Raw genomic sequence first — 27,017 nt, forward strand, 5'->3', positions numbered from 1 at the left:
ACAGAAGTGTAAGAGGTCACTTCCTACCACTCCCGAATCTTGGGTGAAGACATCTCTGTTTCACTTTTCACTTGTAACACACATTTACTGGTACATCCACAGCTACTCAAGGCAGCATGGGCTTTGTAAGACAAGGCAGAAAAGACAGTACAATCAAACAGGAGAACCAGGTTGATGAGTATGTAGCACACTCCTGGAGATCTCACAGGAAGGTGTCCTCCCACACTACAAGTTGGGAGAAGGAGATTTTAAAAAGGAGAACAAAAATCTGGAAGGGAAAAGACAAGGGCAGGGAGTGCTCACCCCTCACAGCAGAAGTCTGTCTGTGATTCCTCTTTATCTGAGGCCACTGCTGCCCAAATTGCTGAGCAGAGTGCAGGGGAGCAGCTGGGCTCAATGCTGAAATTCAAATCAGCTGTTTGAGACACTTGCTCAGCCTCACACCCCGACACACATGAGCTATTACAACACACAAAACAGAATGACTATTGCTCTACTGCATGAGACTCTTGTCCTACTCTTTTGTAATAGCATCCAACAAACTACACAGATAAAGTTCAATGTGAGCGCAACTTGGGAACTAGAAACAGTGCTGCATGCAAGGAAAGAAACTCACATACTCAAGCTGGATTGCAGACCCAAAGAGTATATCCCCACCCCAAAAGCCAACTTCTCCACTTGGTATTTCTATGCATGTTATCCCACCAAATGAAGCTGGCCCACTGTGGTCCACACAGGCAGAGGAGTCATTTCCCTGGCAGCAAGGGGGCCACCGGTCATTAGTGAGGATGCAATTAATTCATCTGCAAGCCTGTCTGACAGCAGCTGAAGCAGAGCACCAGCCACCATTCTCAGCCCATTCCAGAGGGAGAAAGAACAAAGAGCCCCTGAGAAGTACTTGAGACAACACAAGAAAATAATTTTAGATGCATATTGATAATGCCACTGAGTAGCATGCGCTTTCTAACTGACAGACACTGCTGTACAAACACTGTGGTATTTGTTCCCTTTTTTGTCCCTGAGTTGAATTCATATCCTCGTGCAGTGCTTCAAGAAAGCCCCAGTTCACAGTTCAGCGAGGCACTGCTTAAAAGGCAAGCCTGCTGCAGGTCCTTAGGGCACCTCATCCATCCTGCACTCTGATGGCATTCACCACCAAGGGACCCCATTAGGAAGGAAGGGCAAACTGAGACCCTAACCCAAAGCAGTCTGAAACAGCACTGGCATACTGGTGTAGCAGCAATGGATGAGACTTCATTTGTCTTCAAAGCATGGGAAGCCAATATATCTGCTTCACCACAAGCTCAACTTCAATTTCCAACCTTGTAGCAAAAACATGGATCAACTTTCTGTCTGGGGATCTGGGGATAAAGCAGCACAGAAGTGTCACCCAATTAAACAGATGGGAAGTGACGCACTTACAGCACAGCCCCGTGCAAAAAAAAAAAAAAAAAAAAAAAAAAAAAAAAAAAAAAAAAAAAAAAAAAAAACCAAAACACCCTAGACAATGTCTGTGTCTCCAAATCAATTGCCCAGAAAGGCAGAGCCACAGGCTATGAAATACTGCCTCTCCCTCCACACAGTGGAGTAACTCCGAAGCATTCTGTGCTGAATAAGATGTGCTTGGAAAGGCAGCTGCTGCAGGAACATTAACAGTGCTGGAGATATCTCAGAACCCACTCTCCCTTCAGAAGGTTAGGTCCTTACAAGCAGGAAGAAACGTGGTGTTTGTTCTACAGCCAAAGTAATTACAGGCTTACCTACGTTACTTTGTATTTCTCCCCTCATAAAAGAGCTTTGTATTGTTGTTGAATGAACAGAGCGTGAGACTACTGTTTATCTGAAAGTCTCAGAGATAAATTTGGGGCTGGCAGAGGATACAACTTCACTCTGATCAGGAAAGTTGATTCTGTTTGTACCAAGCGTGAATATGGCCAAGTGAGCTTCCTTCCAAATTGCTTGTGAAAACAGCTAAGTTAGGTAGGTGTAACACCCTCACAGGCAATATGCACGTAAATATTTTTGGACTTCATTTTGCACATTAGTTCATTAAGATAGTACTGCAGCACAAACTGCCATTCTTACTCTGTGGATGCAATTTCAAGGAGAACATTCAAAATCTTGTTCAAATACTTTCAAGGAGAGATTCAAATACTGTAACGTAAAACAAGTTAGGTAGAGAGGTGTTATTTTTTGAAACCTGCTCATTATTTTCTAGGAATCTCTAGCTAAGGCTCTTATTTATTGTTCAGCAGCCCCCTCTTGATGCAGACAGGATCCTCCTACGCCAGGAACTTTCCAAATGCAAGGAGAGAAGACCACCACTATCAATACTCTGGAGGCTGTTTAGGCAGCTTTTAGGGACCAAACACATCTCTTCTGCTGCAGCCAGCACTGTAAGCCTAAGGTTATACTTTCCTTGTGCAGGACTGTATCACCTCAAGCGCCAATCTGGCTGACCAGAAGCACATATATCTACCTACCTATTCAATTCATATCAAGAGGAAAGCACGAGGAGAAAAGGCAAGGTCAGACACTTACGTATGAGCAACACACCTTACGCAGACCCAAACCAACAGCAGAAACGGCCTTCTCTTGACAAATGCACAATGTGTTGCTAACATGTTAATTCAAGTGAAATGCCAGACCAATTCTCCTCCTATTTATGCTAAGATCACAAAAGTATTTCCGGCCAAAAGCCTTTTTGTACATTCACGTTTATCCTTTGTGAGCCCTCAGAGAAGACAAACCTGAGTGTTCTGCTAATGTACCAAACCTTATTAACACAAAGACAGCTCCATTCTCTGAATCACCAAAAGGTTCACTGAGCATCATCCTTAGCTACTGCAAAATCTGTATGGATGAGATATCTGGGGATATAGTCCCAGACATCTTCTTTAAACTCATTGTTTCAAAATATGGACCTCTTTCTCCTAAGTTCTACACTTTTAGCTCGTCCTTATCCTGCAGGAGAACGGAAGAAATGCAAGAGCGACCCTTCGGTTCAATTCTCCTTTGAGAATTGACTGACATCTTGTGTCTTGACATTTCTTCCAGCCCACAGTACAGCACTATTTCTGAATGTCTTGAAGAATAATAACAGGGAGAGGGGCAGTTGGAAAAACTCAGACAGAGATCTTGGCAAAAAAAAAAAAAAAAAAAAAAAAAAAAAAAAAAAAAAGAAAAGCCCAAGTCATAAAGTTTCATCTGCAAAGGGATTTATGAATTTCTGCCACCACAGGACACTGTTGAAAAGAATTTGCTTTTCCTCTGAAACACAAGAAGTTGGGTTCTGCCAGTGATTTTTTTTAGCTTATTTTCAATCTATCTCCATATCTAGGATTATTAAACGTAAGTTGAAAAAAAAAAAAAAAAAAACCATCAAGAACTGACAAGCTGTAGCCATGAAATCATATGTTACTCTCCTTGCCTTCACTCCTAACAAGCAGGAGACCAACACTATAGCAGTCATAAACATGGCCATGAACAAGGCATACAAAGAGTCAAATAACTTTGATGCTCATTGCAATGCCCAAAAAAGAGGAAGCTTACTATTTTCATCAAGAAATACTTTACTGCAGTCACCTCCAAACCTTTGTCAGTGCCACTGGGACAAACGCATTCCATACCAGGAAGGGAAGAACATACAGGAGGGATTTTCTGGTGTGGTACAAGGGAAAAAAAAAAAAAAAAAAAAAAAAAAAAAAAATTCATACTGTTCATAAATAATAGTGATTTTTTAAAGAGGTGCTACAACATGTCCCATAGTTATTAAGGGGACCATTATTATTCATTTATTTTAGCTTCCTCCTGCTAGGAACATCTCTCCTGTCTTAAATAGGATTTCAGGTTTGGTCCACGCAGAGGATTTCCAAACTAGCTGTTACTCTAGTACCAAAACATCACGTGAATTAATCAAAGTATCCTGGTTCACAAAAATTCTGTATAAACTAAGATGAAAACAGAGCAGCAAACATGGAAATAATTTTGTGCCTTTTCCCTCAGGTGTACTCAGTTACTGGGGAACAGCCCAAAGTTGAAGGAACTTACTCCTAATTACTGCAAAACAGCATTGAGTGGCCTTTTTTTCTTTCTTTCCACACAGGGTCAAAGCATGACAAGGCTTTTGGGATCAGACCATATCACAGAGTAGGGATGAGTTGCCTTCAGTCCCACTCTACAAACCCTTCCATCAGCATAAGTCTCCAGCAGGTCGGAGACAGACTAACTTTTCCAAGGTATTAAATTAAAAGATGTTGAATTAAGTTAAATGCCCCACATTGAATTGACATTTCCCTTTTTTAATGCAAGCTAAGATTGATGAAAAATACCACTTATCTACATTAAGGGTCAAAATATCCAGCAAAAGCAGCCTCTGGTTCAACGCGTCAAAGCAAAGTCAGTCTTACATAATCCGAGGACCAGGACGCGGATCACATCCTGATGATCCAATTAATGGTGGGATACTTTGCAATCAGACAGGAAGCAAGGCCCCTAACAGATTGTGGGGCTGTAACATCAATTTCTTAAGTGCATTTAAAGGATTACAAATGTTAGTCCTGGCTTGAGATTGAAACACCTATTGAGGTGCTCTGAACCACATTACAGTAATTGGGTACCTGAATTAATGCCATTTCTTCTGATGGGCAAGTTGAATACATTGGAATTACGGGTTTCTTGCTGTATTTCACTTTGTCTTCACCACCCCATCCCCTCCTCAGAGCATAAATCTGAGACAGAATATTCTCTTTCATATCTAGTTAGCCTTAATTACAGCCCTGAGGCACCCAGGCACTGTCCTAATTTTACCTTATGCATTGTTTTGGTTCTTTTTAATAAAAAAAATAAAAGTGTTATTTATAATTTTACTATGCAAAGACATTAAGAGTGGAATAAAATAGCTTTTTTCTTGAAGCATTACAGGGAAGAGAGGGGGAAGGCTGCTTCCTTTCTGTAGCCCTCTTGCACTATGTAAACCTTTTTATGCATGCACCAGATACCATGTGCAGTGTTTTACACCTCTAGAGAGCTAGAACTAGGGCTGCCTCAATTAGTCTTCTATTCCTTCTGAGGTCAGTTCAAGTAAAGGTCTCAATCATACCAAATTGGCAGGAATGCTAACTACGTGGGTATTTCAGACCAAGCACAGTTCAGCTAAAACACATAGCTGTTTTCACACTGTGATTGTACAGCACAAAACCGTACGTGTGTGCCAGAGATTATGCTTATGTTCAAAACTTAAAATAGGTTCAGGGCATAGGGGTGTTTGTAGGGTTTTCCAGTCACCATCTCTGCTAGACTGCAGCAACAGCAGTCCAGTAGAGGCTGCACACACTCTCCTCGTATCATATGCATTTTGATAATTAGTGTTATAGGAGGGAATTGCATCCAGCTTTGCCCTCAGCCTATGTGGGGCTGACATTTCAGTGACCTCAGCGATTTCTCACTTGCAGCCAAATGGAACAAACACATCCACACTATAAAGACCAGACTGCAGGAAAAAAATAAAAATAAGTGGTGGGGAAGGAGCGTGGTACTCCAGATATTTCAGTCCACTCAGTTTCATTTAGCTGGTTACAGCACATGAAATTTAGATATTGTTTAAATTACTCAATTTTTCAAGGTCAATTAGTAACTCAAGTTAAAAATACATGCACAAGCATGTTTTGTATTCAGTATATACCTCATTTTAGAGATATCCCAACTTTTTATCCTATATTCAGGATTCTACAAGAAACTGATTCCACAGTGATTCTGTTTTGATTTTGTTTTAAGATAACTGTAAACAAAAAAGATACAGGAGCTATTTATCTTCATTGCTTGTTAAGAGGAAATCACAGTGTATACCTAAGAGGAGCAAAAGAAGCACAATGATTTAACTGACATATGCAAGAAACAGCTTCTAACTCACCAATACAACTTTCTGACTCCCAGGGAAAAGCAGTTCACATGGCTCTCTCAGATAGCCTTTCACTTCTAACAACATTTTTATTTATTTCTTACTTATTAAAAATACCATAGAAAGCAGGGATCACTGGGGACCATTCAGCTGCACTCCTGGTTTCTCCTGAATGTTTTCCAGTGTTCTTTAATTTCCCCTACACACTAACGTGAAAAATTCATAGAGTTTATACATAATCCTTTTGAAATAGAACAAAACCTACAAACTAGCTACTCACTGGAGGTGATTAATCAGAGTACAGACAGAGCTTTGCTGTAGGGCTATAAGCCTACACATGGTGCAAGGAAAAGACAAAGAAAGAATGAATCTGGTAAGTCTCAATTCAAATTTCAGAGCAGTTGTTGCCGCATTAGATCATGCTTGCTGAAATGATTTACAAATAGATAATGAAAACACAAGCCCTAAGGACTAGTTAGCTGTTTAGCAGTGTCTATATTTTGTATAATCATTTCCATACATCCGGTTCTAAATTCATTAACAAAAATTAATCGCTACCCAGTTGTTGACATTACACAGCACATAGCTTCAATACACTTTTTCAATTATTTTGTCACTCCTTCAAAGATATTACAGATAATTTTGCTCACCTAAAAGTATTAGCTACCGATTTGTAGCAAAGCTCATAGCTGTTATAGTTAGTGAGAAGTAGCAAGTCAACTTCAGGAAATGTTTGCACTGAGTTTGTAGTTAGCACTGTTTTTATTGTTGGTGGTGTTGTTTTTAAAATATTTCAGTAATATCTTACTAGCATGGAACAACAGAAAACTTTCCCCCCACACTTTCCTTTGAAAAGGGCAACATGATGTCCTTAACACTCTAGCGCAGAAATATAACACAACTCTCCAACTTTTCTTCTGGACTTGACCCAAAACTTACTGAAGTTACATGGAGATTTTTCGTTGACTTCAGTATTCTGCAGTTCAGGTCTTACAGTGATCCCCCAGCCCTTAAACTAAGCTTTGCCCTGAGAGCATTAACTGTTGTTATTGTAGCAGCACACCTAGCATTAAGTGTGCAGTGATAATGCTGTCCAAACATTATTTTTTTTTTTCCCCAATGTCTCAGATAAGGTGGGAAAAAATTCATTATGTAATTAACAGAAATTGGTCTTGGATCTTTAAAGATGCTTTATAGCGATTTGAGGCTCAAGGTAAGGTTTGGTTTTTAATAATTACATATAACAGATTAAAAAAATAGCACAAACCTTTCCATACTCTTTCCATCATATTTCACAAATATTTACAGTGTACACCTCAGGTTTGAAATAAGCCAGGGAGAACTAATTCATTGTTTACACTTGGAATCCGAGGTGGCCCAGTCCCATAAGGGCAGCACAATGCACTGTATCTTTCCGTTCTCAGTACTTATCTTAATCTTAATAACTAGCCAGACAACTGACTCCAGAGTCCTGGGCTTATCAACTGGAATTCGTCACATGCGCACCAGAGAAGACAAGAAATGCATTATATAACAATGCCATACAAATCATTATCTTTTAATATTTCGAAGTATGTATTCAAACTCTGATATGGAACCATTTTGGCTTAACTCAATTCCACTGGTTGTTACTAAATTTGATAGCAAATGAACAAAAATACACTTGTAACATATTTATCTGCAAAGGAGTTTATTTACAAGAGATCAAAAGGCTGCTTCTTACTGCATTTTAGTTACTGCTATCAAATGCAATCTGCCTTTTAAACATGCTTTGATATAGGAAGACTATTTCCAAAACAGTTTAATAGGAAAATACATACATATTTTTTTCTGGTCTCTTAGGTACCAAGAAATGCCGAGAGCATGAAAAGAAAATCTACTGTGCCCTCATCATGGGTCTAACAATATGATTTCTTTGAAATGAGTTTATGTAAGCAAATTCATTTCAACTGCCTACACCGGAAACTTGGAACATGTTTTCAAGCTGACAGATGGATCCTAATTTCTGGTTCTGGTATCTCACATTTAACAGCATCTTTTGCCAGCCAGCAGACTACTCCAAATGCATGTAAACCAAAGAATCAGGGCAATTCTTTGGCCTCATTTTAGGGTTTTCATTTACTTGAGTTCTCGCATGCACAATGGTAAACAAGAGAGAGAAGAGAAAGGTTATTAATATACTTCAACAGAAAGAAAAAAGGAAAAACATTTTGAAAACAAATTTAAGTTGTCCCCATTTCATTGTCTGCAAAAAAGTGAGCAGATTGGCATCTTGCATACAAGCATTCCCAATATGCACTTACAGTGGGCTTATAAAAAAATTATCAGGGGGTTACAAATACACTGGAAATTCACTCCTCAGACCACTTCACTCTAACAAAGCCCACAAAGCATTACTTGTGCTAGGTATTAGTATCCTCCGCAATGGGAATCCTCCAGCATAAGACAATGGAGCAACATTTGCTGCTAGTTGAGGGCATTTCCAAAGTTTCTATTCCACAGCAAAAAGTTCTGAAACCTACCCTGAGCCAAACCTGGCGTTAAACCACAAACTATAGTAAATCAATTAGTTAATCAATCCAATCAGGCAATCAATTAACATGAAGTAAGAAAACCCTGAGCAGACATTCTCACATGAACATAGGTCACCCACTGGGGCCTTCATGTGTCTATTCATATTAGTTTAAGCCCAGGTTTAGAAGGAGAAATTTCCTATGATAACAGTTCTTTGTAGTGATGTGTCAGCACAGACACCTAGTCTCTGTCTGCGTCTGGCAGAGATCATCCGTATTTTCACTCTTGTAATAATGAGAGGCCACTTCCAGAACAAGGAATCTGAGATTTGCATTCAGTTACAGTGCAAGAGATAAGACCTCCTTACTTCCAGTAAAAAGACTTTGCACAAGGATTTGTAACCACTTTAACAAAAGAAGTAACTGGACTTTTTCAAGTATACACCTTGAAAACTGCAAGTGTAAACAAATTTAAGATCAGCCCCCTGATCTTTGATCCATTTGCTAGGTTCAGACTAATAAATGGGTGGGAGAGGCATGTTTTGAACTTCTAGAGTAACACCTGCTCAGTAATATGTTCAAAACTTACTTTCTAGTCAGAAATATAGAATAATCACATGAATTAATACTATTTTATAGCAATGTGATAATTAATGTTCAGATATAATCCACACTTTAATGATAAATCGCCATATATGCAACATAATTGAAGTTACTGCTATACATCAGTTGGGTCACTGAATTCTTGGGATTGGGGGAAAAGTTCCCAGTGTACATAAGGTTCACAAAGTTCATAGCAAAGCAGCAGTTTCAGCAGAATCAAATACGGAGGTAACCCAAATTTTGTGGAAGTGAAATCTTATAGATGAATCACGTCTCTGCAGAAGTCTGGAACTGCAGGTGTGCTGTGTGAACTGGAACTTGTAGTTCTGTACATATGGTACAGCCAAGCCAAATAATACATAACCAGAACAACTCAACTTCCATACTATTCTCATATGCTGTATTGCTTTCCTTGGTTCACCAAATGAACCTTAAGAAATGTCATAATGCACAGTCACTATCACTACTTATTTCAATGTGGCTGTGCTATGATGTTTCTCAGAGTAATGCTTCCTTCAGATAATGAAGTTGTGTAGAACCCAATCTTATATACTTCCAAAATCTATTGCAAGTTCAGCCCCCCTTTCACATCACTGCTTTTCCACTGAACAAATTCAGCAGCAAACAAGAGTTCAGATAAAAGCTGGCACGGCTCTTCTAATTCTAGCCAAAGCCAGTGAAAGAAAGATGTATGGGACAGCTGAGAACCAGCCTAATCTGGAATTGGAAAAAATAATGCAAAGGTATGAAAATGTATTCAGAAGTTCTCTTAGTTCTCAGCTCTAGTGGTGACAGGGCTATAAGCAGATGCATTAGTCTGGAAATATATCCAGGTTAGATTAAGGTGCAGAGTTCCCATTTTATTAATGGTCCTCAATCTGACTCCTTAATAAAGTGGAATCCATTTGCAAAATTTTGTTCAGAGCCCATAGTTATCTTTCAAATGCTTGCAACCTTTGGGTAGGTTCAAGATCATATTTCAGAGAGCCCAGGCCTAAAAAGGAAAGATATAAGGGAAAGAAAAGGAGAAAACAAGTTGAGGTGAATCAGACCTTGAAATGTATTATGTAAACTACAAGTTAGAGTAAATGAAAAAACAACTGGGACAGTTTTGTTTTGTTTTTTTTGCTTAGATGACCACTGCAGCAACTGCCACAGAGGTGTAACTAGAAGAGTAAGTATCAAAGATGCCTATATTTAAATATTATCAAGAAAGGTACGTTGAAGACAGAGTGTTGTTTGGGACTGGGAGGTCTGGGTCATCATCAGGATGAATAAAGAAGCTTGAGTTGCAATTAACGCACTGAAATATCACTATCAATTCCTTCAAATTTTCTCTCATCTGATGTTGGGGAATAACAGGAAGAAAGATTTTACGTAGCACTTACTGGAGAGAAAAGTCTTGTCCGATAAAATAAAGGTGACACGACAGGAAAGTTCCTAGAAAATTACCCTTCAGCTGCATTGCTCAATCAGAAGTTAGTTTACATAGAAATAAACTAAAAATTATACTTACTAAAAAGAATTTGAAACTCAGAACTACATGATAATCTCAATTAACAGCAAACCTGCCACAAATGCATATTCTGTACTGCTGCATTTCTGGTATCTGAATCCTGAAAAAGCAATCTTAAAGGAAATATTACTGATAGACAGTCTGTGGATGAGCTGACTGTAGTCTATACAAAGTTTTCAAAAACAGCTTCAGCCAGGCTTTTCTCTGGAATGAGATCCAAAATAAAAGGAAAGAACTGTCAACAGGTTACTCAAGTTCTTTCTGTAGCCTTCAAAGAGGGAGAATGATATCACATAGAAGATCTCCAAGCAAGATCAGTATGTCCAAAAAAAAAAAAAAAAAAGAGACAAGGAAAGAGTAGAGCATCATCTACACTGACATACAGCCTTCGGTAAGAAGAACGGTCGCATTATCCAAGGCCACGGCCTTTGTTAGCAGGCAAAGGCTTTTCCTAACACTTGAACCTGATGACGTCTATTCTAATAAAGCTTACATCCATAATGAAGCTTGAGCACTTCCTCTGGGAAAGACCCAGAGCTATCAGGAAGGACAACATGCTACCGTGACAAATTACAAGTCTGTTTCTCTCCCTTTGACTTTGATATCTACTTGGATGACATTTGCAGCACTGATGGAGACAACATTACAGAAAGGAGAACCTTGATTAGTCTAGCCCAGAGAAAGTCACCTACTACCCTAGGAGACAAATTTGGAAATTTTTAATAGAACTAGATGCTGTCATTTCACCACCTTACACAACTTAGGCTCACGGTGACTCCAAGAAAAAAAAAATAAATAAAAAAAATAGGCTACATATTCAGATTAATTAAACTGTAGCTGAAACCTCAATCTGCTCTTCATGAAAAGCTGTGTATTCACTAAATGGGAAGTACAACTGAAATTCCAGATGAGTTTAAGCAACTTCTCTATGCATTGTTTCAAATACCAGTTATTTGACCTAGGGTGAAATAAGTGGTTTAAGACCAAAAATTACATACAGTCACAGAAATATTACTGTTCCACAAATCTGTAATTCTACAAAATAGTTTCTTCATAATCTGCATAAGACAGCCATCTCACATTAGAATCTTCCTGTTAATGCATAACCTTTGGCATTTTGGCAATGGAATTATAGAATATCCTGAGATGGAAGGAACCCAAATGGTCAGCTAATCCCATTGGACTCCATACAGCATCAGCCAAAGTCCAAACCCTATGTTTGTGAGTATTGTTTGAACACTCCTTGAACTCTATCAGCTCAGGGCTGTGCCCACTTCCTAGGGCAGCCTGTTCCATGTCCACTACCCTCTGGAGCAGAACCTTAATCTAACTCCCAGCTGCTCCTCCCCGACACAGCTCCATGCCGTTCCCTCTGGCCCTGTTGCCTTCACAGAGAGCAGAGCTCAGCACTGCCCCTCTGCTCCCTGTGAGGAGCTGCAGCCTCTCTTCAGCCTCTTCCACTTTGGGCAGAACCAACCCAGGGACCACTCTTCACACATCTTGTCCTCCAGACCCTTCACCATCTTTGCAGTCCTCCTTTAGTTCTTCTCTTCTAGTTTTAGATTCTTTTAGACCCTAGAAAGACAGCATATTTCACACTGCAACCTTGAGATTAGGCACACACTGAAATAAAAGATAAGTGTCCCTTATTCTCTTAGGCCTAAATGTAAATCTCTCTACTCAGTATAACTATGTTGAGTGATATAATCACAAGGATCACAAGTATGAAACAAGAAAACAAAATGAATACTTATTCTTAAAATAAACAAACCGAGTCAGTAACTTGAAGCCTTCTCTGGAAGACATCAGACTCTACAGAGCCTTCAGTTTAAGTCCATCTCATACTGAAACCGAAGGTATCGAGCAAGTTGTTAATCCAGTGCATCACACAAACTAGCAGTTTATTTAAAACAAAACTTGATCCTTATTGGAAGCTGAGATATTTGAAGCATACACAAGTAAAACCAATTTAACCTTTGAAAAGTTATCTCCGGAGGGAAGAAAAGAAATCCCTTTATAAGATTTTTAAGCACTGCAATTATTGACGAGGACTATATTACTTCAGTTTCCTCTGATCAGAAAAAAAAAAAGCAAAGCCACAGGAGACATCAGCAGCTGTCAGGCTGTTTTCCAACCGCAACAAGGTAGTTTACAGTGGGCTTGTGCCAGTCTCTTAAGACCCAGTTAAGAAGCCTTTTTAAAAATGCCTTAAAAAGCCAACTCATACATTAATCAAGTTGAGCCCTCATCCATACTTACTGCAATACATCAATTACCATGTCTTTTTTTTAAATAATAAATTCCAGTTGACAGCAGACACCTTATTAAGGCTCACTAAAACGATACAATAAGTAAAAGGCTATTAATATTGCTTTTTTTTTTTTCCCTGCTGCTATTGTCTTGCTGCACTGGTCTGCAAACAAATTCAGGCTGCATTACAATTAATGCCAATGGAACTCCTAACGACTTCCAGCTTGCTAATTTTTTACGCTAATAATAAAAAAAAGGCATTGCTATGCAAGAACGGCCCCCTTTTATCATGCTCGCATGGCACACTAGAGAGCTCCTGCCATTGTTCACATGAAAGACAATTAAACCCAGGAACATCAAACCCAAAAATGACAATCTGCTAACCAGCACTGGGTATTGCTGAATTCTTTTCTCTATTTTCTGAACTGATAGAAAACAATTCTCCAAAGACCTTTCCCTCCCCCATGCCCACCCCTTTGGAGGAAAAAAAAAAAGTTTGAAAAATACCCTCACTGATTTATGCATCTCTGCTCAGAATTTATTAACTGTCTAAGGCCAATTTCACTCTTGCACATCTATTGCCTCCAGGTTTGAATTCCGGACACATTTCAAGAAATGTAACAATAATATTGTCCATATAGGTTCATATTTAAAAATAAAAACAATTTTCTTTCCTGGCTCATGTTTTCTTGAATACAGCATAAGATGCCCAAGGCAGGCAGTTTATTTCTCTCAATCTTCTAGAAAAAAAGGATGGATAGAGAGAAGGGACATAAGGCTTGTTGAAAATTACGTACATTCAAGATGTTAATTTAGAGTAAAGGTAACCTCTCATAAAAGTGTGTTCTTTCCTACTCTCCCCTACTCTCTCATCCAACTAAAGACACAGTTTTACAGCAATATTTTCAGGTCTGTACCACTTGATGTGCATATATGAAGTATTTTTCAATAAAAAATTCTTTGGTATAACAGTACTTATATAGAGACACAGTATTATAGATATGGATAACTGTGCTACTTTTTACCTTTGTAATAACTTTCACCCAACAGCTTTACAGAAATGTATTAATTCTCACAAGATCACTGAGAAGCAGGTGCTTTTATACCTGTTATACAGATATAAACCTGGTGCCAGAAAGTTTAAGTGATGTTTCCAAGACCATGACATGGTAGCAATACAAGCACAGCCCTACAAATCCATCTGTCCTCAAGAAGATGCTTCAGTAACTTCGAGGAGTCTTCAGCTCAATATAACACTTAAGCATATACTGTAAAGATATCATTACTCAGGATCTTGCTTGCCTAATTTCAGTGAGGCTCACAGGGCCTGCTGGATTTTATTCAACTCCAGTTGTCCTGATTACAAGTACTTCATTTGCCTATGCCTACACATGTCCTGGCAACTTGGGCCCTGGTTTAGCTATTGCATTCTATGCCACAGAACGTAAGTATTTATTGCAAGAAATTAAAACTACAATAAATAACTATTTTATGTTCTTAAACGCTCATGAATAAGCCTACAAGCATATGTATACTCATGTTACCTATACACTGTAAAGAAGTAATTGATAACTTGCTAATTATTGCAGGTTTGGTATGAGTAAAGCTTTGACTGAAGCAAGAAAGTCTCATGTAGAGTCTAAATGATATTTGGAACCAGATCACAGCACAATGCACAAATATATGACCTTATAAGCATGCAGGGGTAGAAGGAATTTACATTCTTAATAAGAAACTAGGAAATAATTTTTCTATGACAAAAGAGAGACAACCTCCTAACCCCTTACGCTGAAGGACATTGGGCCTTAAACCTGTCACTTGAATAGGTCTGAATATTTTCAGGGCTCCACTTCAGACCAAAGTTATTGTAAATTCTACATTTGGAAGAAAAAAAAATGTTTTTGTGTTGTTTAATAGCCACTGAGAGCTGTGGAGTGTTAAGAATATACCCCAAGAAAGATGGATTAGTAGGAAGTGGCCAAAAGAGGCCATAAAATGTGCATTATAAATGCAATTCATCACATAACTGTGCAATTTGTCAAATGGATATTGTACCATGCATAGCGTCTTTTGGGACAGAAGAAAAAGAAAAAGGCCTGGGAGATAATGGTTCTATTCCTGGCTCTGCTACTGGCTCTCTTTTCGACCTTGGAAAGGGCTTTTTAACCAAAATATGTAGACCATTTTCTATTTTTGTTGTTGCACATCCACCTTTATTTTTATTAGGCTCAGGGCTGCATTTCTGGAATTGCAGTATCCCAAACTCAGAAGTAGGAAACATCTGACAGACAAATCCAGCTTTTAAAGCACCTGTCAGCCTAGGAACTGAAACTCTGGATCTTTAGGCACAAAATAGGAAAAAAACAAACATGCTAACATTGTAAAAGAAATACCACAAAAATTAACTTGAGTTTTGCACAGATGTGATTGAATAGCTATTGAAGGGTCTCAACATTCAACTGAAATGAAACTAAAATAATTGCTATCAACACAAAATAGAACCTCTCATACCACAAACTTGTATAGCCACTGAAATCAATACTTGAAAAACATAACTCACTTTGTTAAAATACAGCTACACACCCCAAACCAGCTGTCCAGAACTGCTGTCTTATTATCCAATGGGTTGGATAGGAAATATCTTTTTTGCCATTAACCAGAGGGTTACACTATGTGAATATTGAGCATGTGTTCTTTGCCTAACTCCCAAAGAAGGAAAGGTTTTGTTGTAGCAACATGACAAATGAAGCCTACAGCATTTCCCAAGTTGTGTGCACCTGAGAAACTTTGGGAACAATCACTGTTAAATCTACTGGAAGCAGCTGTAGTGCTTTAGGGTGGTGCTGCCCACCACTGTTGGTAGCTGTCTTAGCAGCTGTTTACAGGAGCATTGCAGACCAGCCTTCAGTAGCTTCAATGACTGCACCCTCTTCCAGAGTAGAAAAGCTCACGTTGCTTTGCTCTGTCAAACCACTAACTTCTTTAATAGCTCTAGTTAAATCTACCATAGCTTGATAGGTCACGGTTCATCCAAACATGCACTGATCTGGCCCTCAGTAATGCAATTACAAACATTCATCTCTAGATTATACTACTTCTCCAAGATAACAGCTAGGAAGTCCATTCAGCTTGGAGATATGGACAAATGCATCTGCAGAAACTACAGTAAATGCTCCTGCAGCATCTTGATGAAACACATGGAGCAACCAATTACTTGTCTGTCCCACTACCAGTGGAAAAGCAGATAATTACCAGGTAGCTTCCACAGATGAAGATATTGCCATGCTAATCTGAACCCCTGGATGCTCAACAGGCAACTTGACCTTGGAGGTAGATATGATCATGCACCTAACACCTTTCTGCCTTCCTTCCCTCCTCAACCCCATGATAGAGACTTCATTTTCTCTCTAACGAAGATTTCAACTCCACAGTAGAGCATAGGCTTTCACTCCATGTGAGCTTGATGCTTTATGGCCTGCACTCACATGCACATAAACAACTGTAATTCCTTAGCACAACTCACTAAGATTAAAACAAAACAAAGCAAGAAAACCCACTCCATTTTTATTTTACTTCTGGAAAAGAGGAACCAAATTAAAAGCAATAAAGCCACCAGTTTCTTTTTCATATGGACTCACATCCATTGACTTCAGCTAATTTAGGCACTACATCTGAGCCAATTTAGATGTGACATCTGAGACAATTATACAACTCCCCGAAGTCTACAACAAAAATCTGAGACAAACATTTTCTTCTATTCACATCACACCAAGTTTTCAGCTAATCTGAGCTTTATTTATAAAAGGAAAGCCAACAACTTTAAATTGATACTGCTGAAATTAAAAGTCAACTCACACATCTTCAATTAATATGATCACAAAATAAAAATAGAGAAAATGAAGATGTCTGACACACACAGCCAAATTTTCTTATTGTTTTACTGATGTCAATCAATAATAAACCAACGGTTACTCTAAATTAATGCAGATGAAAACTGAAAGTAGACAAAACCTGCACTGACTATAATGAAATTGCTTATTGATAGTTCTTTGCTTATTGTCCAAATAAAACCAGAGTATATGACAGAATCGCATCATATGCATTCCTCTCCTATTAATTAGAGTAAGAGCTGCAATTGTTATCTTTTCTATCAGCTTACTCAGATTTATTGTATGGCCTGCGCTCCACACTTAAGACAATATAACCCTACAACAAGGCAATATTATGGTGCCACATTTTGTATCCTAGCAACAGTTTAGGGCTTGCATTTGATGTCAAAATAATGGGTCCTGCTTAATCTCTTTTTTTTGTTTTGTTTTGTTTTTTTGTTTGTTTGTTTTTTGAAGTAGGAGGTCAAATGCTGAAACCTAGGAATTTAAAAGAATGTATGTCTGAGGAGCATTCTAAAAGCATGCACATAGGTGCTCATGTGTGTATACACACATACACATGCATAATTGTGTATGGATAAATAGGTAACCTCGTGTGCACAAAACAGATGGTCCAGTTCTTGTCTCTGCTGTTTGGGTAGATGTGAAAACTAAGAAATAGAATGTGGTATATAATTTTCTAGATATCAGAAGCTTTTAAGAAATACAATTTTCCTTCTCCTTTTATCAGTTCACGGTCTTAAATAAATTGAAGAGGGGAAAAAAACCTATCTAACTTACATTCATCTTTCCCCCATGTCCACATTTAAGGAGATGGAAAAAGCTACCAGTCAGAAACTTACTGGACCTTTCTATTTCCTTTAGAAGAGTTGCTTAAAACACACTGCTTAAGTAGTCTGCCTCTTTATGATATTCATGTGAGACAGCTAAGACTGATCTGTGTTTGATTACGTAACACATTAATTCTGACAGAAGACTCCAAAAAGGATGTTATGAAGCATCTCTAAAGTTTTCTAAAGCTTTAAGTGCTGAAGAACAAGTGGAAGAAGTCAGCTTTGCTATTATAATCTTCCCCAGGTAACCCGATTCCTCTTTACATACAGATGCATTTTTGCTACTTACTGCCAATGCCCCTTGGAAGAGGACTAAGCAGGTAGGGTAGCTGAGCATCAGCTGTCCCACCAGCAACAAGTAAATACTGCTTTGTTGAACTAAGATTTCTAAACATGGCTGGTATTCAAACACCGCCCTCAACTGTTTGCTCTTCTTTGCCCCTGAGGCCTCACCAGAACAGAAGAAACAAAGATTGTTTCAAATTGCACTTCATTTTCTCTATAGATCAGTATAAAATACACAGGAAATAAAGCTACAGAACTCTTGCCCTATAAAATCCAAAGCAAATGTGCAAACCAAGACCACGTTATGTGCAGCACTCACCATGCTTCCCCCAGCTATGCTAACAGAGCTCCAGAATCCTGCAGTGCCACCACTTCACCTTATCCCATTGCACCCCACTAATACGATGTCAGGAAAAGCCAGAGAAAACAGCCAGACCTGCAGCACGCCCCAGAGTCAACAAATGCTGGCTCTGTTGGACCAGATGAGAGCAAAGAAATTGGAGGAGCCGCACTTGGGTGCCTGGTACAAAGGGAGTGACACAGCACGAGAAGAAAAACACTGCTCAGGCAAGAGCGGTTGCTTTTTGTTATCCACAATATTTTACTTCTAGCTGAAAGCCTATGCAGGGAGAGCTTGAAAGAATCTTTGCGAACTCTGTTTATTTATTTAAAGCAATTCTTGTAGTCCTCCTTCTCTCCAAATAACACCAAGGTGAAGAGTTTACAGGAGCACATGGGCATGAGTTCAGCAAGTGGCTGGCCACAGCTCCAGCAAAACCCAGCACTGAGCCTGGGAGCTTTTTCCCCCCCTCTCTCTTTAAGAGAACTGCTTACTGTTTACGTACACACACACTGCAATTCACCTCTCTCTGCAATTGTCATGGCAGTAGTACTATTACTGATATTAATATCCCGTGAAGATGCTTCATGGACAACCCTATCCCCTGCTAGGCTGTCCCAGTTTTAGAAACAACAAATCTAGTCAGTTTACACTATTAAAGGGGAAAAATACATAAAATAAATCTGTTAGAAAGGACAGCTGCCACTACACCACTCCTTACTGTGGACACAGCGAGGGAATGCTGTACACCACAAGCAGATCTCATCCTTATCAGTGCCAGCAGCAGCAGAGATACACTGGGAGCCCTGCAATGCTCTGCTCTGATCAGCAACATGGGGCCCAGCAGCAATCACATGGAGTGGATGGGGAGGCAGTTTCAAGCTCCTCCAAGTCCCAGCTTCTCTCTACACCAATGCTGCTTCAAGAAAGGATTGGGAATTTAGGCAATACCTTAGCATGTGCTAAACAGAACTGAAGACAGACATAGCCTTATCTGCTTTTCTGAGCAGAGCTCAGCATCCCCAGTTGTTACACTTGGTATTACAGCTGGAAAGCTTATTACGATAAAAATGGGAAAAGAAACAAACAAGAAAGGAATGCTCACCTGTATCCAAAGATCCAAGTTCATAATAAAGACTCCACAGAAGGGGGATCTCAAGAAAGAGCCTTCCCCAGTGGCAGTCAGCCCTTAAATAGGGGTCTAGGAGGGGTGGAGCCAGGCGCTGGTCACACAGCTGAATTGTCTTCACCTGTGCTTCCATGGCTGACTCAGTCCTTTCCTCAGGTGATCAATCAGTGGTTCAGGCCATGACTAAAGAGTTCCCATACACCAATACTAAAACTCAGAACAACAGAAAAGCTATAAGTGCAAAGCAAGACTTCAATGAAGTAATTTTTTTCTTCTCCAGAGCTGTGTGCTCCTACAGAGCTTGGCAGTAAACATAACAGGGGGAACTTACAATGCATTTTCAAAGGGGAGTATCATAATAGAAACTTTCATCAGATCACTGCTGTTGTGTGAACGTGGGGCTCTGCATACAAAAGCATTTATTTTTTTTCCTTTGAACGTTCACATAGATCAAAATAAGTAAGAAACATCTTGCTTAGACAGTACTCATTTGTTTGACACGTGAAAATTCCCTTCACGTTTCCTGGCACTGGAGACTGGATATTCCCCCTGCTCCACACACCACAGTAGACTTCAGGATTCACTTGGGAGTGCATACATTTCCCACCCTGGTTCATACAGGCCCATTTCATATTTCCATTAGACAGGCAAAATTAAAATGACAGGCAGGTAAGGAAAACATTTACAAAAAAAACCTGTCTGACACGTAAGCAGAAGGCTTGTCAGCCAGTTTCTGAGTGGTTAGTTTGCATAAACCCACCACAGACACACACCTGTCTGAAGTAGTATGCCCTGATCTTTGGTATTTTTTAAGTCCTTAGTTTTAGTAGTCTTTATTCTTAATAGAGTTAAATAAATTGTATTGATGCCACAACAAAAGTATTTCAAATGCTATTGGACAGGCTCTCTCTCTTGACTGGATGAACAGAACTCTGTAGGAAAGAATGAGCATGTTCAAAACCCACAGAAAACTAAAATCTTTGAAAGGGAAACAACAGAGCAGCAAACTATAGGAATTTCAAAAAGGACTTTAAAACAAGTCTCAGCTGAGTCACAGTACAGTAAGAACTGTCATTTTGATATATGCTTGCATTTTGTTTAGAACAAAGGGACAGAAGTCTCTAGTTGCTACCACACTACAAACAGTAACACTTCCACAGCCTTAAAAAGTATGCATCAGGCTGCTGTCAAAAGACCAGATCGATGAAATTTACATTTTTTTTTCTTCCAATTAACATTCACCACCCCCCTTTCCTCCTGAAAAAAAAAACCACACAAAAAAACAACAACGAAAAAAAACAACAACAGCAAACGTATACTGCGTCAGAACTGTATACTAGTCACATTCTCTATCATTCTTGTTGGTATGCTTCCTTCCCAAGACTTTTCTTATGGATTTCCAGCTCCATGAACAACCACAAATCAGATACCGAAACACAGCCAGCATCGCACCTAATAATTCTGCAACAAGTAATGAAATAAAATTCAAGCTCTTGTATAACAAGTGCATGCTTTTAATAACAAATCTTTTGCTGTAGTTCACATTCAATAAGGAAACTGAGTTTCCAAGGTATACATTTCCTCTTGTTATCATCTGAAGATAGAGAAGAGCCCTGTTGGCATCCTTACCTATGACTTTCTACAGATTCGGGGTTTGAATATCAAAAAAAGTAACCTTCTGAAATGAAGTGTCCATAGTTAAAATTAGTCAAGCATTGTAATTCAAGAAATGTTATTCAAGAACAATTTCAGCACAGCAGCTAAAGCAGAAGATTTAGGGTAAGGATCATCACTAGGCACTTCTCTGAAAATATCTCTGGACCAACTGGGACTGAAAATTTGAAAAACAAATCTTAATAACACAGTCTTTCCTCAGAGGTTTTAGGCTCTTCCAATTCTAGCCATGTCTATAAAAGTTAGGAGAACATATTTTCCCATTTTCATCACTGGTAAGATGCAGGTAGTGAAGAGACTTGCAAGAAAGCTAAAAACTTCATTTTATTTCCTATCATGGGTGGCAGAGTGCTCAACTCCATAACATAACCAAGCACAATACAAGCTAGCAGGTGAATGGATTGAGAGCACCACTGAGGAGAAGGACTTGAGGATGCGGGTACATGAGAAGCTCAACACAAGCCAGCAGTGTTCACTTGCAGCCCAGAAGGCCAACTGTACCCTGCGCTGCATCAAAGGAAACACGATCAGGAAGGCAAAGGAGGTGATTGTCCCCCTCTGCTGAACTCTAATGAGGCCTTAGCTGCAGACCTGCACCCAGACGTGGGTCCCGAGCACAAGATATGGCACTGTTACATGAGTGTGGAAGAGGGCCACGAGGATGATCAGAGGGTTGAAGCACCTCTCCCACAGAGAGAGGCTGAGAGAGTTGAGGTTGTTCAACCTGGAGAAGACTGCAGGGTGACCTTACAGCAGCCTTCCAGTACTAAAAGGGACCTGCAAGAAAAATTGGGAAGGGACTTTTTATTTGTTTGTTTGTTTGTTTGTTTGTTAAAACAAGTTAATGTAGGGATAGGACCAAGAATAATGATTTTAAACTAACAGAGAGTGGATTTAGATTAGACATTAAGAAGAAATATATTGGAGGCACTGGCACAGCTGCCCAGAGAAGATTTGTTGCCCCATCCCTGGAGGAACTTGAGGCCAGGTTAGACGGGACCCTGGGCAGCCTCACCAGGTGGAGGGACAGTTGAAACAAGATGGTCATTAAAGTCCTTTCCAAGCAAAAACATTCTATGATTCCATGATTTTTTAATTTTTTTTGGGTGAATAGTTAAATTATTGGCAAAGACAGATGGACATTATTCCCTGATACCATAATAAGTACATACGTACTATAAAAGTATAAGCGAGGACAGGGAAATCCCTATAAGAGTGATCTGTGACCCTAGGGGAGGAAACCCAGCTACGGGAAATGTGGAAAAGGATTCCATAGAAAATAACAATTTTTTACTAGACTTTTCACAGGAAAATATCCATGTTGCATCAGACACATACATCAACCTACAAAACACCAAGGTAAAGGTGAGCAATACAAACATTCGTGACCATCTTTTGCCATTCTTTCATTGTACTGCCAGATCCAGAATGCTAAATTTTAGTTGCTTTGCATATGCATAACTAATCTAGTAGGATTTATTTTAACATTTACATACAACTACTATATTTTGTAAACGCTTAACAATGCAAATACTCAGCATCTGCCATTCCAAGTGTTCTCTGTCAGTAAAATGTTTTCAAAGGTTTTGATCTCAATATGCTGAAATGCTGAGCCTAGTATTCTCACATTTATGCCGGTGCAAATTAACAGCAAGTCAAGGGAGTTTAACTGGAGCAAAAAAATAGTGGAAAAGCAGAATAAGATTCTGATATTCACATTTTAATTATCACGGAAATTAGACTTGAAATGCACTGCAGCAATAGTCAAGTAAAAATGCTGTTGCTTGGTAAAATTAATACTTATAAAATAAACTGAACATAGCTAAGATTAATAATGTTGACTTTGTTTCTTTAAACAGTAAGTTGAGTTGCCTAACCATTCTCAGCAGTTCCTTGTTTTACTCTCTCTTAATAATGAAGCACTGAACTAAGGTGATATTTTTAGGTTTTCAAACGTTTCTGAAATATAGAAAATAATTAAACAGTTGTACCTAATTAGTAGATTTAGTTACTCGGTTCAGTAGAGACTCTAGAAGCTACATCACTGAGAACAACATGTTTTTAAAACGCATCATGCAGCCTGGTTAACTCTGATGCACGTGCTCTGATCTGCCAAGTTCAAATATGAAGTGCCAACTGCTAAATAAAGGACACGCTCCTCTCATGAGGGCAGATAAATAGCTCCTAAAGTGAATTTTTAGTCAAGCAATGGACCAATGGGAGGAAGTTCACTGTGCATTGGATCTGAGTTACCATTCATTAGACATGTCTCGATGCTTATCTGCAAGCTCTCTACAGGACAAGACTTCATTTAACATGTAGGCAGAACAACTAATTAGCAGCTTTTTTCCTCTGACTAATACAGTCCCCTTGTAGTTGCTCCATAAAGAAGATTCAGTGGAATACCTCGGCAAAAGCATAGGAATTCCAGGTAGTTATGGTGACGAATTTCATTGTGAATGAGGATCAATGTCCCATACTACTTTGAATAGTAATTTCTTAATTCTTATTCAAATCCGGCCAGCAAGATAATATAACTTGAACTGAATTGGCCATGTGATCCTGATGGCATCCATTAATGGGCTGTTCACTTAATTTATGTAATTTTAAAAAATTAAATAGTCATATTTTAAATCCCTACTGCAGTCTTTCAGATTGAAAGTACACGTTTAAAAGTTATAGTATCTTTATAAATCAGTATGTCTGCACTTCTTAGTTTGTTGACTGAACTTTCCTAAAGTTTTAACTCATCTTCCCTCATATCTCTCTCTCTCTCCTGCCTGTGGGAACACTGAAATCCCAGAACAGAACTGTTTCATATCCATTACTGATCATGTTCTCTGCCACAAAAGAAAAAGAGAAAAAAAAAAATCCTCTACCTCCGTAGGTTCTTATTTGAGTTGGCAATTAAACTAAGGTTTTCTGTTTGTACAGGGAGAGCACAAAAATCAAGAATCAAGTTATAGGGCCACTTCCACTGATGGTTGAAAGCCAAACAAATTCTGTCTGTAAGCAAAATGAACACGAGGGCAGTTATTAATATCAAAAGCTTACAGGTCTAATCCTGCAAGATGCTGAGCCTCCTTTGACAAGCCAAGAGGAACCCAAAGCAACTTGCATCTCCTGCAAAGCTTTTGGCACTCTTGGCTGCTGCAGTCTGAGAGGCTCATCTCAAACACTCCCTCCTGTCCCAAGATCACAGTTTCTCTGAGCAGCCCTGGAAAGCCAAGCCAGGAGAGGGCACACCACTGGGAAAAGCAGCGCCCATCTATCTAGGGCTATTTATAAAACTTGTACAAAACATTTAGAGCCAAGCCCTAACTTGGCTAGGTGTCAAGGACCACACTGAAAAGAACCCCATACCCTCATTAAGAAAATGCACGAAGCACGATTTCTATTTTTGGCTGCAGTTGTAAGCATCACCAGGGTTACAGCTGCTTTATTGTGGCTTCTCAAGAATTTCCTTGATAAAAAAGGAGAACAGAATTAGCTGAGCTTTTTGGAAATAGTCGCACAGTCCAGCTGTAAAACAATGTCAAGTAGTTGGCAAAAAAAAAAAAAAAAAAAAAAAAAAAAAAAAAAAAGAACACCAAAAAAACAAAATGACAACAACAAAAAAACAACCACCACAAAACAAAACCCTGTAACACAACAGTAGCCTGCTTGCCTTCTGAAGTTCTTTATCTGGATCTAGGAGAGGGAGGGTTGAGAAGATGGAGGCTTGAGAAAATAGTCACATTAAATCCCTGCCCCAAACCACACAAACACGTGATAACTGACTGGAGAAGACACTTTCTTCTAGCAAGACTTACTGGTGCTGCTAGCACGTACAGATAAGGGAGGTAGGCAGGAAGAGCTCAGTTCTCTTTCATGTGGAAAGGCATTAGTGATTGAATGATGTATTAGGAGCAAAAAGTGAAAAACAAAAGTAATAGAATCTTCAAATTAATTAGCCTTCCTTATTTTATATTTTCACTCTATGTCACTTGCTTGAAGAGAGCAGCTAAGATAAAGGACTTTGTCAGGAAGACTGAATATATCAATGACTATCTGCATAATTTTGGGCAGGCAATTCTGGCCCTTCCTATAGGCTCTCTGCAGGAGTCAGAGATTATCAGCGGTTCGAACCTAAACTGAACCGAAAGAAGGGAGGCTTTCAACTGCATGGACATTTATGCACAAGCTCATTTTATGTCTATGTAGAGGGAAGGATCATCCATGCACTATTACGTATCTGGTGTTTCAGAATACTAAATTATAACTGTACAGACAATGGAGATGTCCTGAGACTCTGCATGTTAATCCCATAGTGTTTGTTTTGTTCACACACTATTCTACTTGCTTTTTTTTTTTTTTTTTTAAATTAGGAAGGACAAATTTCCTGCCTCTCCCTTAGTTCAAATATGAAAGTGCTGACAAACATGCTGAACAGCTAAATATTTTGTCTACATAGGAAAGATACAAAGTGAACAATGTATTTCTTGTTACCTGTTTTTGAGGGCAAAGATCACAAAAGAAGTGGAAGGAAAAAAAACTTAAGTCACTATTAGGAAAGGAGAGAGTGAAGCACTCCTGTAGATCACAACAGACTGCAAACTAATACCATACACCAGGAGCCAACATCTGTTAAGCTTCAGAGTAAATTCTTACTTTAAAAAAAATTTAGTGGCCCTTTAATAGTCAAGCTTTCTTACATAACAGTATTACTTGCAGATATACATAGATTACTCCAAAAGTAATGCCTCCTACTTATTTCCATGGAAACTACAACAGATACAAAGCAAAATAACACTATTTGATAGAGCAAATTCCCAGCTATGAAACACTATCTTTGTGGTGTGAAAGCTGTGCACGGCCATCAGGGACACAGGTTATCTTTCATATCACTGCCACAGTTATTGAAGCACACCACCCAGCACCTCACTGATCTCACATCCGCTGTTTGGTCTCTGCAAATGTTCAGCAAATGTTGATGAATGCCAGCATTTTTTTTCCACATGGAGAAATTCAGTGACACCCCTTTTCTTCATATGCACTTCTGTGTCTGCCGCCATTTTGTCAGACTGCCCCTCTGCTGCCACCTATCTCACAGCAACAACATGTAATGGAATATTGGTGAGGAAGTTCAACATCTACTGCTGTACCACCAACATTTGCCTCTGACATCATAGGCCAACATGCTAAAATGGAAAGCGCTACACTTTTGGAGCACTGCTCATACTAAGAAATATTATTACTGTGTATAATTACCCCCAAGATTATCTCACATAGGACCTTTCCCATTCCCTTCCATTTGCCTACGCTGCGTCAGCCACCAGACTGAAGGCATGGGCAATACCTTCTCACATGAGGTGAAGCATGGGCAATACCTTCTGTGATTAAAGCAGATGATGGAATCAAGACCAAAGTGGGTTAGCTACTCTGCCCCCTGGCAGCCTTAGTGCTGAGTGATAAAAACATCTTCCCCCTTATCAAGTTGTTTTCAAGCATTTGTATAAGAAACACACAGGAAACAGTGGTTTCATTTGTCATGTACAAGTATAGAAAACAGGGCACTCGGCTGGAACCCAGAAGACATGAATTACAGGCAATATTTTCAAAATTGCCTAAGGCCTGGATAATTAAATCAACTCAGGCATAGCTCCCTCTACATTGTTGTGACTGGATTTTTTGAGACATGAGTTCAAGGTCAGTGTTGAACAATATCCAAAGACTCTCAAAATCCCATATTTTAAGAAACAAAATCTCATTACGGAGCAATGGTGAATGTCTCTGAATACCAACAATGTCAAAGTTAGGCACATTGGTGTGTTGCTCTATAGTATGCGCTATCAGTGTCGACAGATGAAGGACTTAAGGACCACATAAAGCTCATTAGGCTGGCCTCCTGGAGGACTTTGTCTCAGTGTAAACGTATGTGGAGAGGATGCAATATTCAGCTCTACAGACCGCTTTTCTTGACAACTAAAGAATTGTGATGACCTTCCTCAGAATTTAAGACAGCACAGCCAACTTACCTGGGCAGCTCAGTGAGCCCACAACAAATCAAGTGTTATGAAGCTAGTTACATCATCTCATGATTTAG

The 27,017-nt window shown here is 39.2% G+C and overlaps 1 protein-coding gene across 7 annotated transcripts in view; it reads right to left on the minus strand.

Annotated features, from left to right (window-relative positions):
• ESRRG (estrogen related receptor gamma) overlaps positions 1-27,017 on the minus strand; it is a 382,468-nt gene that overhangs the window by 225,684 nt on the left and 129,767 nt on the right. The gene's annotated exons all lie outside the window — the stretch shown is intronic.

This window comes from Centrocercus urophasianus, unplaced genomic scaffold (assembly GCF_019232065.1).
Source record: "Centrocercus urophasianus isolate 14NV4802_14NV808 unplaced genomic scaffold, USGS_Curo_1.0 seq_10, whole genome shotgun sequence".
NCBI lineage: Eukaryota > Metazoa > Chordata > Aves > Galliformes > Phasianidae > Centrocercus > Centrocercus urophasianus.